Source organism: Humulus lupulus, chromosome 7 (assembly GCF_963169125.1).
Source record: "Humulus lupulus chromosome 7, drHumLupu1.1, whole genome shotgun sequence".
In the NCBI taxonomy this organism is placed as follows: domain Eukaryota; kingdom Viridiplantae; phylum Streptophyta; class Magnoliopsida; order Rosales; family Cannabaceae; genus Humulus; species Humulus lupulus.
Window position 1 is genome coordinate 45,696,248 of NC_084799.1, and position 15,992 is coordinate 45,712,239.

A 15,992-nucleotide genomic window follows, 5' to 3' on the forward strand; every position below is an offset into this window, starting at 1 on the left:
CTAAGTTTGAAGATTCAAGTTGCTCTAAATCAAAGGTTGTATCTATCTAACCCTAACTATATTTTGTGTTACTCTATTGTGTTTTCATCGTTAGTATTGATGATTAAATATTTATAAGTTCATCGTATCATCATTTAATCATTTAGATTCTTATATTCAAGATTAACATTCATATCATGAACATGTTTATTTGATTATCAAGAATTGGGTTCATACTTTGAATTTGGATCTTGATTAACATCTAGGGTTTGGAATATTGCATTATTCCTATTATTCATTGTTGATTTGCAAAGTGTAAAGCCATATATTCCCAACAGTTGCTTCCCTTATTATCCTCAGATCTCTTATCCAGACTAGATTTCCCCACATTGTCATTTTCCTTCCACTTCTGATCATTCGAGTTATAATTGTGGGAGGTGTTTCCCCTTGCCTTTCTCTTAGCAGCACCTTCTTTCCAAATCATGTCTTCCATTCTCTCTACAGTTAGAGCCCTTTCCAAAACCAGAGCATATGTATTGTTACCCCTACTGACACAATCTCCATGTCTCTAGCTATCACGGGTTTCAAGCCTTGAATGAAACAATCTACTCTTGGTGCGTTAGTTGGCACCAGGTCTACCACAAACTTGGCAAGTCTATCAAACTTTAATGCATACTCAGTCACCATCATATTCTCCCGGATCAAAGTGGAAAACTCATCCACTTTTAAAGCTCGTACTGCAGCATTGTAGTACTTTTTATTGAATGCTTGCTAAAATTCTGCCTAAGTCATTGCAGTAACATCCCTTGCTTGTAAGATCACTTTCCACATGATCCTTGCATCATCTCTTAGCATGTGGGTTGCACAAGCTACCCTGTCGTTCCCTTCAATTCCCCCCAGAGCTCTCTAACTCACGGTTGTTCCAGCTTTCCTTTGCCTTTACCTGCACAACATAGCACCCGTGAGCCAAGGCCCAGTAAGAAAACCATAATCGACAAGCATAGATAGCAAGAAAAGCATATAATCAACTTCAATCCAATCAGTTCAACTAATTAGCAGAATACAGATATAAAGCTAGAAAAAAATAAGCATATACTTTCAAACATATATCTCGATTAGTAATACAAACAATTAGGTGTCGACGCCCTTAGGCCGAGCCCTTTGGTTATTTAGCTGATCCCGGCTCGCTTAGGCCGAGCTGCGTTCAATACGCTCATCATCAGCCCCGACACCCTTAGGTCGTACTTTCATATTGCACATAACAGCCATACAAATATAGAATACATATGTTCAATTACAGGGAATCTCAGTCCCAAACACAACCACATGGGTACAGCTTTCTTACCTCGAATCCCGAGCGATAGATAAAGAGCAGCCTTGAGCACGATCATCAGTCCAAAGCCTTAACGACAATCCTAGTTACAATCAACAATAAATAACTATCAAATTCTAATCCAATTAAATGTTTTGAATAAAAAATACAAGCCTCCGGGACCTCGAATTCTACTAAACCGGGTAGTGGAATTCGTCCTGTTTTCTTAGGTTTAAATCCCCAAGCCTAAAAACAACCTTAGGGAAAACTTTCCGAGGCGGGTCGCGACCTGACCTTGAGGGTCATGGTGTGCCTTAAGTCAGAGGCATGGCCTCTTGCATCTGGGGAAGGCAGAATGCGACTTGCCCTTTAGGGTCGCGGCACGCCCTATAGTCAGCAGCCCTCCCAGAGCCATCTGGGGCATGCGGGCCGCGGCGCGCCCCCGTGAACCCAGAATTCCCTAGGTTTTCTAGTGATTCCTCTTAACCAATTTAGCAGATTTCCCCTCAAATATGTACTGACGCCATAATTGAACCCAAAACTCTTAGTAACTCATCACAAACAACATATGTAACTTATCATACCAGCTTAAACTACCTAAAATCCCAAAACTTGAAGCTAATCTAAGCATTTATGAACCTATCTAAACCCAACCTTAATTCAGGAATTAAAACTTAGAATCTTACCTCAGCTTGCAACTTAGATCCTCAACAATCACTTAGTTGTTCCTAGCTTAATTTCCCCTGGTTTCAACCTCAAATCCAAGCTTAGTTTCCCTAACTATTCCTTCAAACTTCCCTTAGCTTCAAGGCACAAGAAGAGGGAGAAAGAGTGAGTGTGAGTGAGAGGAAGAAGTGGGGTTGAAAGGTTCCTTAGCGATTCCTAGTTATTTAGGTAAATTCTAAAGTGTCTAAGGATATACTTAACCCCAAAAGACAGAAATACTCCTCTAATAAACCTAGCCTCCTCTATCACCCAAAAGGGTATAATGGTCATTTATCACAATTCTGTGTAGTGTCCCAGATTCACTTAGCTAGATAGTAGTAGTACTTCGTATTATTTTGTAGTATGTTAGTTTCCGTGGATTTTGGTCCAAGCCGAGACTAAGTTGGAAACTCATAGCAACAGTTATGGATTTTATAAGTTTAACGCATAGTTTAGAAATATTAATTATAACATAAGGTTTGATTAATATTGCTGGTTCTTAAATATTATTAATTATAACCTAAGGTTTAGATAGAATTAATAAGAGCATGCCACTTGTCATAATTATGTTTATTAAGGATTTAAGTATTTTTTATTAATATTTTAAATAAAAGAAAGATCTAGAAGCTCTAGAATCTTCCAGAAACTGTTAGGATCCCATTTACACTTATCAAAGTTGTTTAATCATTTCAAAATATGCTAAAAAATTGCAAATACGTGTTTGATATATCAACGTATGCCGATATATTGCAGCTATAGGGGCCAATATATCGCTTATGAAAGATACGGAAAACACGTCGACTTCGCACGAATGATCGAACGGGGCTCGGGTGAATGGTCTAGGCAATATATCGCCCAGGGTAGGCGATATCTTCTTTCTACATATAGATCCAGACAAATAGATGCAAAGATGCATCGTCAACTCATCTGTCCTGCCTTTTTGCATCTTCCGCTTGCCACTGGTGCATCATTTTTTAATCTTGAGGATTTTTAAACTTAAAAATAGCCTTAACCACTTGGACCTGCCTTTGAACGATTTTGGCCGTGTTTTGGGCATTTGTTCAAATCTTTTTCATTTTATATTCATTTATTTATTCAAATTAAAAGGGGTTATTTTCACTCCTTAAACTCTATAAATAGGACCTACAACTCAGCCATTTTCTTCATTCTTCAAGCAGTCTTTAGAGCCTTCCAAGTTGCTAAGATTACTATAGAGAGAAACATTTGGGTATCGGGTTAAAAGTTTTATCAATCTAAACTTTCCTAAACACCTGGGAAGTGAGATATAGTGAGATTTTGGTATCGAGATTTAGATCAATTCATAAGATCATTCAAGGTATTCTTATCCTTAAGTTCAGATCTTCATGGCTCTTTAGTTTTCTTTTATTTTCTTTCAGATCATAACTCTTACTCATGATTCTTGATTAGGTGTTTAAGTTTCTTGAAACTTAAGTTTCTTTTCGGTAAGTTTCTACTTGGATGGTATAGTTCTCTTTTTCATCTCTTTCTTTAGAAACTCACCATTCATACTGTTGGTTTTAGGAGTGTTCCAAATCCTGTTCTTGTCTCCATATCCCGGTTTTGGTAAGGAAAGTAGGATAGATTTTATGTGTTTATATGTTTATGTTATGATTTGTTCTATGCTATAATATGTATATATATAAATATGTTTTGTAGTCCTTGGGCAGATGACTTGCTTAGATAGCAAGCCCCAAGAATATGTTTTGTAGTTGATTGGGCATATGACTTGCTTAGATAGCAAGCCCCAAGAATTTTTATCATTTTCATGATTTAGAGTTATGATTTACCCTACCTCGATTAGTAGACAGAGGACCTAGATGGGTTATCATATACTACCATGTGATCTAACCTATCTCGATTAGTAGATAGAGGACATAGATGGTTTCATCACATGCCATGTTAATGAGTTAATGGCCATTAATATTGTAGTCCTATATGATATACGATTTTATAGTCATATGATTTATAGTATATGTTTATGATAAAGTCTTATGTTTATGATTTATGATTTATGTGTTAGTAGATTTTCCTTGCTGGGCATTAGGCTCATTCTTTTATTTTTAGGTTGATGCAAGAAATTGATTATCGAAGGTGGAAAGATTCATGGCAACTTGGCTTGTGTGTTGAGGATGAATGGATTGAATGGAATACGTGATGATCGAGGATGGCGTTATGTTTTAAGTCTTTTGAATTATGCTTATTTTGTATTTTCGCACTTGGTTTTTTTTAAACAATTAATTTAAGCTTGTGTTTTATGTTTTTTATGTGTTAAAAAATGGGTACCCATACTGTATTTTATATTTCATATTTTACTTTGAATTTTGCACAATATTTATTTTTGAGTTTTAAATAAAGTTATGTTATTTCTAATGTATGTTTCCCAAAATAGTAGCTAAGTCTAGTAGTTTTAATGGTCCAAGGTTTTAGAAATAGTTGGGTCATTACAATTGGTATCAGAGCAACAGTCCATATGGATGAAGTTCTCCTTGATACACACACACAAGCTCTGAATCTAATCGCCAATGTAAGTGTTTATGTTATAGTTTTTTATGTTTACGTTTATAGCTAACGTTTTAGCCCTTATGTTTTCAGTTAAGAATGGATGGAGCCTTGACCTATGAGGATATTTGAGCCATTAAGGCATTGAAAAGGATTAGAGAGCCAAGGGATCCAGTAGGAGTGTTAGAAAGAATCACTCATAGATTAATCTTATTACACAAGGAGATAGTTCAACTTCAGACTACTAAGCGAATTATGATGAGAGCTACGGAGCAATATGTCATAGTAGATTTTCCTTCTGTAATTTCAACTTTAGAAGAAATATGGGAGATTATAGATGATGAAGATGATTTACCGGTAGCCATGAGATATTATTTTCTCATACTTAGGTTCACCTCTAAGTTGGAATTTCAATTTACTAATGAGCAAAAGCATAGAATATTAATGAATCTTCCCCGAGGAAATTTTGAGGCTCAAGATAATGAGGAATATGAAGAAATAGATGATGACATGTTAGAAAAAGGGTCAGATGTAGTTTAGTTTATTTATTTATTTATTTTGCATTTATGATTGTACTTAGTGAAAACCTTTTTTCCAAATGAATATTATTGTTATTTTTGAATGACATGTATGAGTTTGATTTTTTTTTTTACAATCATAATAAATAATGACTGAGTTCAGTGAGGGTGGATACAAATCAATGGACCGGGTTCTATTTTGAGAGTTTAGGGGGCCAAAGTAGTGGGGATATTACTGATCCTAGCCCTCCCTCAATATGGTTAACTTTGGAACAGCGACGAGTTTCGTGCCTGAGAATTAAGTCATATAGGATGATTAGAAACAAACTTAGAAAATAATAAAGACGGCTGATTTTCTAAGTATATAAACACACACTAATTATAAAGAAGGCTTACATAATTCTTCATAAGAAATCATAACTAATAGGTCCGAGTTATGTTTGCTTAGACTAAGTCTTGCCTTAGAGCCTATTAGGGTAAGTTCTAACACGCTATTTCTCAACTGTTAGAACTTTGTTGAAGATGTCGCTAAAAAGATATGCACGCACTGCCGGCAATGCCTCTAGCACCGCTCACGAGACTAATGAAGCCCCTCCAGTTCGAAGAAGGGGAGCGCGTGCTACCAATACTGCTGCTAACAGAAGTGCACCGCCTCCGGTTGACAACACCGCTGAGATTGTCCGACTACGGCAACAAGTGGAAGAATTGCCGCAGCAACAATGACAATAGGCACAGACTCAAACTCAGCCTCAACCTCAACCGCAACCACAGCCTCAGCAAATGGCTTAACCCAACAAGTAGGACCTTATGGGGGATGGCCAATGGCGAACTATGTGCCCTACCCAGCTCAGTACATGGAGCCAATCTACGAGCAGTTTCGTAAGCAACACACTCCAAACTTTGAAGGGACAACCGACCCCTTCGAGGTAGAAAAATGGCTCAGGAATCTTGTGCTGATCCTTGCACACATGAATCTCAGCAACGCGGACCGCATAACCTACGTTTTTTCTCTTCTAAAGAAAGATGCTAGAATATGGTGGGATTTAGTACAACAGACTCATGACATCGCCACCATGACATGGACTAGATTTGTGGAGATCTTTCACAAGAAATATTACAACTCGACAGTCATCACTACAAGGGTAGAAGAGTTCACCAGTTTGAAGTAGGGAAATTTAACGATAGCAGAGTATACTCGCCAGTTCAACCGACTAGCCAAGTTTGCACCAGAGTTGGTTCCAGCTGACTTTTTAAGGGTCACCAAGTTCGTTAGAGGACTTAGACCAAAGATTGAGCTAGGAGTCAAGCTGGAAAATCCTAGAACCACTTCTTATGTCAATGCTCTAGAAACAGCTATAGAGGTGAAAAGGCTTCAGGCAAATGTTAGTAAAGAGGAGGCCAACAAGCTTGAACCTAAATAGCAGAGTCAACCTCAGAACGGCCAGAACCACAACAACAATCATCAGCATAGCAACAATAATGGACAGAAGAGAAGGCATCCTGACAATAAGCAAGCGGGTGGTGACAATAGAGCACTGACAAATAATGGAAATAATAGGTCGAGTTATGTAGAATACCCGAAGTGCTCCAAATGCCAAAAGAAACATCCTGGTGAGTGTTGTACAAACACCAAGGGATGTTACAATTATGGCTAGGAAGGTCATCGAAAGAGAGAATGTCCATAACTCAAGCAAGAAGAGAAAATGGACAACAAGATGGTTCCTGCCAGAGTCTTTGCCTTGACCCAGGGAGAAGCTAAAGCTAGTAACAAAGTGGTCACAAGTCAGATTCCTATCCTTGATAATGTTATATTATTTCATATAATATAATATTAGATTAAATAATGTGACAAAATGTGATTCGTCACACAAATGTGATTTGTCACACCTTGTTTGGACACATGTGTGTGCCCAAATGTGACATATTTTGGAGTTCCAAAATTAGTTACAAATTTGTAACTCCAAAATATTACCCAATAATGTGTATATTATATGTTACACATTTGAGATTGGATTTTATAAAGCCATAATGAAATATGGCTGTTGGAGACATGTTTTTAACTCCCAATAGGTGTTTGGAGGTTACAAAATCATGTGGGAAAGGATTTGGGACGTTTTGGAACGATTTGGACAATGACAATTTTTGTGCTGAAACTAGACTGTGGCCGCGGCCACTGTCTTTCCCTGGCCGCGGCCTGGGGGACAGAGGCCAATGGCCGCGGCCAGTGAGGCTGACAGCCTATTTGGATTTTCAGTTTTTTACAAATTGAATGGTTCTAACATCCCAAATAACTCCCAAATCTCCATTTTAATTCCATAAACATCCATTTAAACATTGGTAACAGCCATGGGGGTTGGTAGAATTTGAAATTCAAAGGTGTATCTCAAACTCTATAAATTGGAGCCTAATGCTCACTTGTAAGACACACCATTCTCCATCCACAAAGCACTTGGCAAGAAAATACACCTTGAGGCTTGATTATTCCATAAAGCATTTCCAAAATCTGTGAGAGATCCCTTAGTGCTTGAGTTAGGGGGAAATAAGCTTTTGGACAAAGGTTTTAAACCTTGTTCAAGTTGGTGATCCCCAACCCTCTTCACTTAGGTTGTGTAAGTGAGAGTTTACTATTGTTTTGTTCTTGCATTTTTTTCTCTATTGCTTTTCTTCTTATTTTCATCTTCTATTTACTTGTAACTTTTGTTTAGAGTTGTAATCTCCTTTTCTTTTGTTTCAAACACCTTTCCTTTACATGTAATCTTTTGTTTAGAGTTGTATCTTTCACCATTCTCTCCTTCTCCTTCTTCCTCTTCCTGTCTTTGTTTGTTTCTATTTTCAGTTATAGAGTTGTAACACTCTTTTTAATCAATCATTATTTATTTACAATATATTGCATAGAGTTGTATTATCTTACCTTTTCCATTAAGGCAATTATATAATTTTCCTAACAGATAATATATGTTCAATATTATTTGATTCGGGAGCAACACACTCGTATATCTCATTAGGAATGATAGAGAAATTAGACAAACCTTGTGGAAGATTTAGAACTAGGTTTGTGATAGAATTTCCTTAAGGCAAAGTAGTCCTATCATCATAGATAGTACGAGGCGTACCGATCAAAATTGAGGACGTAGAACTAGAAGGAGACCTGATAGAGCTAGATATCAAATACTTTGACGTGATACTGGGCATGGATTGGCTAGCAAGGCATGGCGCAACCATCGACTGTAGACACAAGAAAGTGATGTTCGAAACTCTTGACTGACAAAGATTATGTTTTATGGGAAAGGTTTCAGGACTACGGACACTGCTTATTTCATCTCTCAAAGCTCAAAGGATGATAGAGAAATGATGTCACGCATTCTTAGCCAGCGTCACAGATATGGTAAAGGAAATACCACTAAAGGTTGTAGACGTCCGCGTTATAAAGGAATTCCCAGAAGTATACTTACCAGGGTTGCCGCCGACTTGGGAAATTGACTTCACAATCGAACTAGTACCGGGAACCGATCCTATCTCAAAGGCACCATACCGGATGGCACCTACCGAACTCAAGGAGTTGAAGACGCAACTACAAGAACTCCTAGACTTGGGTTCTATTAGACTTAGCCATTCGCCATGGGGAGCACCAGTTCTATTTGTGAAGAAGAAGGACGGAAGCATGCAGATGTGTATAGATTACCGCGAGCTGAATAAGGTGACAATTAAGAATAAGTACCTGCTACGCCGGATCGAAAACTTGTTTGATCAACTTCGAGGAGCGACCATGTTTTCAAAGATTGATCTACGGTCTGGGTATCACCAGCTCAAGGTATGGGAAGAGGATATTCCCAAGACAGCTTTTAGAACTCATTATGGACATTACGATTTTTTAGTTATGTCTATTGGTCTTACCAACACTCCAGCCACATTTATGGATTTAATGAATCATCTCTTCAAGGATTACTTGGACAAATTCGTTGTAGTGTTCATCGACGATATTTCCGGGTACTCCAAGGACGAAGTCGAGCACGAGGAACATTTAAGGATGACCATGTTGCGACTAAAGGAGTATCAACTTTACACCAAGTTCAAGAAATGCGAATTTTTGCTTTCGCAAATAGTGTTCCTCAGCCACATAGTATCCAAGGACGGAGTTGCTGTAGACCCAACTAAGGTAGAGGCTGTGAAGGATTGGCCAATACCTAAGAATGCGTCAGAGGTTAGAAGTTTTCTCGGGCTAGCAGGCTATTATCGGAGGTTTGTAGAAAGCTTTTCTAAGATAGCCACTCCGCTTACCAACCTGACCTAGAAAAATAAATTTTTAACTGGACAGACAGATGTGAAGAGAGCTTCCAGTTGCTTAAGGATAAGCTATGCTCAACACCATTACTTTATGTACCGACACCCAACAACAAGTTTGTAGTCTACTGTGATGCATCGAAGCAAGGTTTGGGTTGTGAGCTGATGCCGAATGACAAAGTAATAGCCTATGCCTCAAGGCAGCTGAAGGAATATGAGCAACGTTATCCAACAGATGATATGGAGTTGGCAGCGGTGGTCTTTACATTGAAAATCTGGCGCCACTATCTTTATGGAGAACGGTGTGAGATTTATACGGACCACAAGAGCTTAAAGTATTTCTTCACATAGAATGAGCTCAATATGAGGCAGCGCATGTGGTTAGAACTAGTAAAGGATTATGCTGCAAAATCCTATACCACCCAGGAAAAGCAAATGCAGTTGCTGATGCGCTAAGTAGGAAGAGTTACGAAAATCTAGTAGTGTTAGTCAGAATAAAAAAGCCACTTCAACAAGAGCTGATCAATGCCGGAATAGAAGTAGTCATTGGTAAACTGGCTAACTTGTCCATCCAGTCAAGTGTGTTACAAGATATACGGATTGGACAAGGGCATGATGACACATTAGTTTCTCACATAGTTGTAGTTAAAGAAGGAAAGGCCACAGATTTCTCTATATCGGGGCAGGGGTTCTTGAGATATAAGGACCGGGTATGCGTGCCAAATGATCATGGAATTAAGATGAAGATTTTAGAATAAGTGCCCAATACCTCATATTTAGTTCACCCAGGGTCCACCAAGATGACTAATGACCTTAAAGCATTGTATTGGTGGCCAGGACTAAAGAAAGATGTAGCGGAGTATGTGTCTAAATGCTTAGTATGCCAGCAAGTGAAAGCAGAACATAAGTGGCCTACAGGCTTATTGCAACCGCTTAGTATTCCAAAATGGAAGTGGGAAGACATAGCCATGGATTTCGTGACAGGACTACCATGAACAAATAAGCAACACGACTCAGCTTGGGTAGTAGTAGATAGACTAACCAATTGAGCTCACTTCTTGCTTGTCAAGACTACTTACACAGCAGACCAGTACGCAAATATCTATGTCTGAGAAATAGTATGATGACATGGAATCCCTAAAACCATAGTATCTGATAGAGGATCAGTGTTTACATCGATATTTTGGGGAAGCTTGAAGCAAGCCATGGGTACCAAGTTAAGTCTTAGTATAGAATTTCATCCTCAGACCGAAGGTCAGTCCGAGCATACCATACATATTTTAGAAGATATGTTGCGCGCTTATGCACTTGACTTCAGAGAATCATGGGGTAAGTATTTGCCACTGGTAGAATTCTCTTACAACAATAGCTACCAGTCAATGATCGGGATGGCACTCTATGAGTTACTTTATGGAAGGAGGTGTCGATCGCCATTACATTGGGACGAGGTAGGAGAAAGGCAACTTCTTGGACCCAAAGCTGTTAGAGAGGCTCAGGATGCACTAGCGCTGATTAGAAAGTGTATGCTCGCTGCTCAGAGTCGACAAAAAAGTTATGCGGATGCCAAGCAGCGTGATGTGGAATTCGAAGTAGGAGATCAAGTCTTTTTAAAGATATCTCCTATGAAAGGTGTGAAGCGGTTTGGGAAGAAAATCAAGCTTAGTCCCCGGTTTATAGGTCCTTTTGAGATATTGGACAAGGCGGGAACATTTGCATATATATTGGCCCTACCGCTATCCCTTCCACATCTCGATTATGCGTAGATATGTATCAAACCCATCTCACATCCTCAAGTACGATACGATAGCACTCCAGAAAGACTTGAGTTACGAGGAACGACCGGTTAGCATCCTAGATAGAGAGATAAAGGAATTACGGTCTAAGAGTATTCTGATAGTTAAGGTCCTATGGAGTAATAGTTCTGAACAAGAGGCAACGTGGGTGTTGGAGGAAGACATGTTAGCACGGTATCCGGAATTTTTTGGTAGGTAAATTTCAGGGATGAAATTCTTTAGTATGGGAGAATTGTAGTGTCCCATATTTACTTAGCTAGATAGTAGTAGTAGTTAGTATTAGTTTGTAGTATGTTAGTTTTCGTGCATTTTTGTTCAAGCCGGGACTTAGTTTGAAACTCATAGCAAAAGTTATGGATTTTATAAGTTTAACCTATAGTTTAGAAATATTAATTATAACATAAGGTTTGATTAATATTGCTGGTTCTAGAAATATTATTAATTATAACCTAAGGTTTTGATAGAATTAATAAGAGCATGACACTGTCATAATTATGTTTATTAAGGATTTAAGTATATTTTATGAATAGTTTAAATAAAAGAAAGATCTAGAAGCTCTAGAATCTTCCAGAAACTGTTAGGATAATGTTTAGACTTAGTCAAAGCTGTTTTATCAATTAAAAATATGCTGAAAAAGTGCAAATACGTGTTTGATATATCAACATATGCCGATATATCGCAGCTATAGGGGCCGATATATTGCCTACGAAAGATACAGAAAACACATTGACTTCGCATGAACGATCGAACGGGGCTCGAGAAAATGGTCTAGGCGATATATCGCCTAGGGTAGGCGATATATTGCCCCTGGTGCGTCATTTTTTAATCTTGAGGATTTTTAAACTTAAAAATAGCCTTAACCACTTGGACCTGCCTTTGAACGATTTTGACCGATTTCTGGGCATCTGTTCTAATCTTTTTCATTTTATATTCATTTATTTAATCAAATTAAAAGGGGTTAGTTTCACTCCTTTAACTCTGTAAATAGGACCTAGTACTCGGCCATTTTCTTCATTCTTCAAGCAGTCTTCAGAGCCTTCCAAGTTGCTAAGATTACTATAGAGAGAAACACTTGGGTTTTGGGTTAAAAGCTTTATCAATCTAAGTTTTTCTAAACACCTGGGAAGTGAGGTATAGTGAGATTTCGATATCGAGGTTTAGATCAATTCATAAGATCATTCAAGGTATTCTTATCCTTAAGTTCAGATCTTCATGGTTCTTTAGTTTTCCTATATTTTCTTTCAGATCTTAACTCTTGTTTATGATTCTTGATTAGGTGTTTAAGCTTCTTGAAACTTAAGGTTATTTTCGGTAAGTTTTTACTTGGATGGTTTAGTTCTCTTTTTCATCTCTTTCTACTGTTGCTTTTAGGAGTGTCCCAAATCCTATTCTTGTCTCCATATCCCGGTTTTTGGTAAGGAAATAGGATAGATTTTATGTGTTTATATGTTTATGTTATGATATGTTTTATACTATAATATGTATATGTATAAATATGTTTTGTAGTCCTTGGGCATATGACTTGCTTAGATAGCAAACCCCAACAATTTTTATCATTTTCATGGTTTAGAGTTATGATTTACCCTACCTCGATTAGTAGACAGAGGACCTAGATTGGTTATCATATACTACCATGTGATCTAACCTACCTTGATTAGTAGACAGAGGACCTAGATGGTTTTATCACATGCCATGTTAATGAGTTAATGGCCATTAATATTGTAGTCCTATATGATATACGATTTTGTAGTAAGATATTTTATAGTATATATTTATGATAAAGTCTTATGTTTATGATTTATGATTTATGTGTTAGTAGATTTTCCTTGCTGGGCATTAGGCTCATTCCTTTATTTATAGCTTGATGCAAGAAAATGATTATGGAAAGTTGAAAGATTAATGGCAGCTTGGCTTGTGTGTTGAGGATGAATAGATTGAATGTACTACGTAACGATCAAGGATGACTTTATTTTTGAGTCTTTTGAATTTTGATTCTTTTGTATTTCCGCACTTGGTTTCTTTTTAAACAATTAATTTAAGTTTGTGTTTGATGTTTTTTATGTATTAATCAATGGGTACCCATACTGTATTTTATATTACATATTTTACTTTGTATTTTGCACAATATTTATTTTAGAGTTTTAAATAAAGTTATGTTATTTCTTATGTATGTTTCAAGGTCTTAGAGATAGTTGGGTCATTACATTCCTGCTAATTCCTCGAGTTACCCTACCAATTCGCAATTAATCTCGTCATGCCCCATTAGTCACCAAATATTTACTCGTTACTCAATAAATCCCAAATATACATTGGACTTCCCAAAATTCCCCTAAGCTCACCCTAAGCCGGGTATTATTCCCTTCTTTTCACTATTTCACTAATCCGCTCACTAGGATCGTCTTGAGCTGTATACTGCAAATATATCCACAAAATAATGTTGTCTCAACCATTTAACACATAAAATCACATTTATGCCCTTATGAACAAGTTTGAACCCACATGCATATTTAATACTAATAAGCATGCATCTAAATATATTCATATCATCATATATATCATGCATGCCGCATAGTCAAGCATTTAATCAATAAATCACACATAGATCCAATTATGCTCTCCCAGCAAGCTAACCAAGGCAATAAACCTTATTAACACTTTTGGGTCGTTACAAAAGTACTCCTTCCTTGGTACCATGTCGTAGCTCCACTAATTGTCGGGTACAAACCTCAGGCATGAAATGAAGGGCCCCCAAGGCTTTAGCTTTGCGAGGCATGAGGCGTCTTGGTGCCCATGCGCGAGATGAAGGTCTCGTGTGGCGAGGGTCTCCCTGAGTGCGCGGTGTGGCATGGTGCCCATGTGTGAGACAAGGGTCTCGCGAGGCATGAAAGGAAGGGCCCGCGGGAGCTATGGCTTTGCAAAGCGTGAGTCGGCATGGTGCCCATGCGGAGACGAGGGTTTCGCTGAGTGCGTGGTGTGGGCATGTCTGGGATCTTTCGACGATGCAACCAAGGTTGAGGCACCATCATTATGGCTTCGTGAGGGGTGAGGCACCATGGTGCCCATGCACGAGACGAGGGTCTCATGAGGCATGAAAGGAAGGGCCCACGGGAGCTATGGCTTTGCAAGGCGTGAGTCGGCATGGTGCCCATGCAGAGACGAGGGTTTCGCTGAGTGGGTGGTGTGGGCATGTCTGGGATCTTTCGACGATGCAACCAATGTTGTGAGGAGCGAAGGTTTCACCATTTAATTCATGGTCTCTTGGGACTACCTCGGGAGTGTGTCATATTTTTTGGCATCCAAACTTGCCCCCCAGTCTATGAAAGGGCCTTTAGGCGCTCTGGTAGACTCTTCGGTATGGTATCTTCAATATACGTGTGGTTTTAGTGTGTTTATTTGCTGTGGTAGTGTGAAGAAAAAAACTTTGTATGTAGTGATCTTCATGACTTCATTTTGTATGCATATTTTTTTTAATATACATACATATAAATGCACACATATCCAGCGAGATACTAACAATTGTCTCTTTTTTTCCTTTTATATATGTTTATATGCATATTTTGTGATGGAATATTATCATGCCCTTCTATGCATGTGGGAAGTTTATTAGCACCTCTTTATTTTGGAAGGGCTCCCTTTGGAACCTCTCTACTGCGTGTGATTTGTGTCTATTGGTGCACCTTGATTACTTGTAAGGGTGTTGACCCTTTGAGTTCCTGCTATCATTTTATATATTTTTGTGCGCGCTTATATTTTTGTGTGAGAAGCGTCCTTCTCATCGTTATGCATAGTACTATTTTTGCAAGCGTCTTCTTCGAGAAATTTTTTTCAAGCATCTCCTTTGAGGCCCTTTACGCAAGCGTCTTCTTTGAGACCCTTTCTAGGTCTAGGTGACTTTGGTCAACCTAGGATTATTATGAGGACCCTTTTTGGTCCTTGAGGTGATATCCCCTTCGGTTGGGACCCTTATAGGGAGATGGTACTTGTGAAACCTCGCAAGCACCTATTTTCAATGCCCTTTTATTGATTGCGAAGGAGCTTTTTTTTTTTTTTTGTAAAGACCTCCTTGAAGACCCTTTTTCCCTTGGTAAGGTGACTTGGTCGATCTAGACTTAGAGATCTCTTTGGGCTCCCCTTTTGTTTTCTGTGACGTGGTCCCTATGTAGGGCGGGTGTGTTTGTGAGGAGGACACTTTTGAGGGACCTTTTGACTTTCTTATATTCTATAAGGGTAGCTAGTCCTTATAGATTCAAATGTTGTTTTACAAGGTTCACCGCTCACACCTGTATATATAATAAGTACTTTTATATATATCTCACTAGGCCAAACACCTATTATGCACTTGGCCTGGCGCCTATTGAGGTTCGCGAGGCCAGGCGCCTATTTTGCACATGGCTAGGTGCTTGTTTCAACATGTATCACTCAATAACATAGCTCCTAACATAATTAATAGCATGATTCATACCATAGTTCATAACATAATTCAAAGTATAGTTCACAATATAATTTGTAACAAAATTCCTAACATAATTCATAGCATAGCTTATAACCTACTTTATAATATAACATACAAAGTTTACCAAATTTAAGTACGTCGAGCGTACACCCTATGTGCAGGTGTCCACTCTTCTTACCTCAGGTCTCCACACACACTAACATGTCCCTTCAAATATCCTTAGCAAGCCTGTCATATTATATAACAGCAAAACCTTTAAACTCAAGCCAAACCAAAGTTATATTAAAAATACACACATGTCCCTCTTAAGGCTAATTCATCCTTAAAATATCCTTAAGAATGTCCTAAAACTCTATTGCATAAAACCTCAAACCAAAAGGTTCCAATTCATAACCAAATGGGTGGAATAACAAAAATTCCCTTTTTTGGGC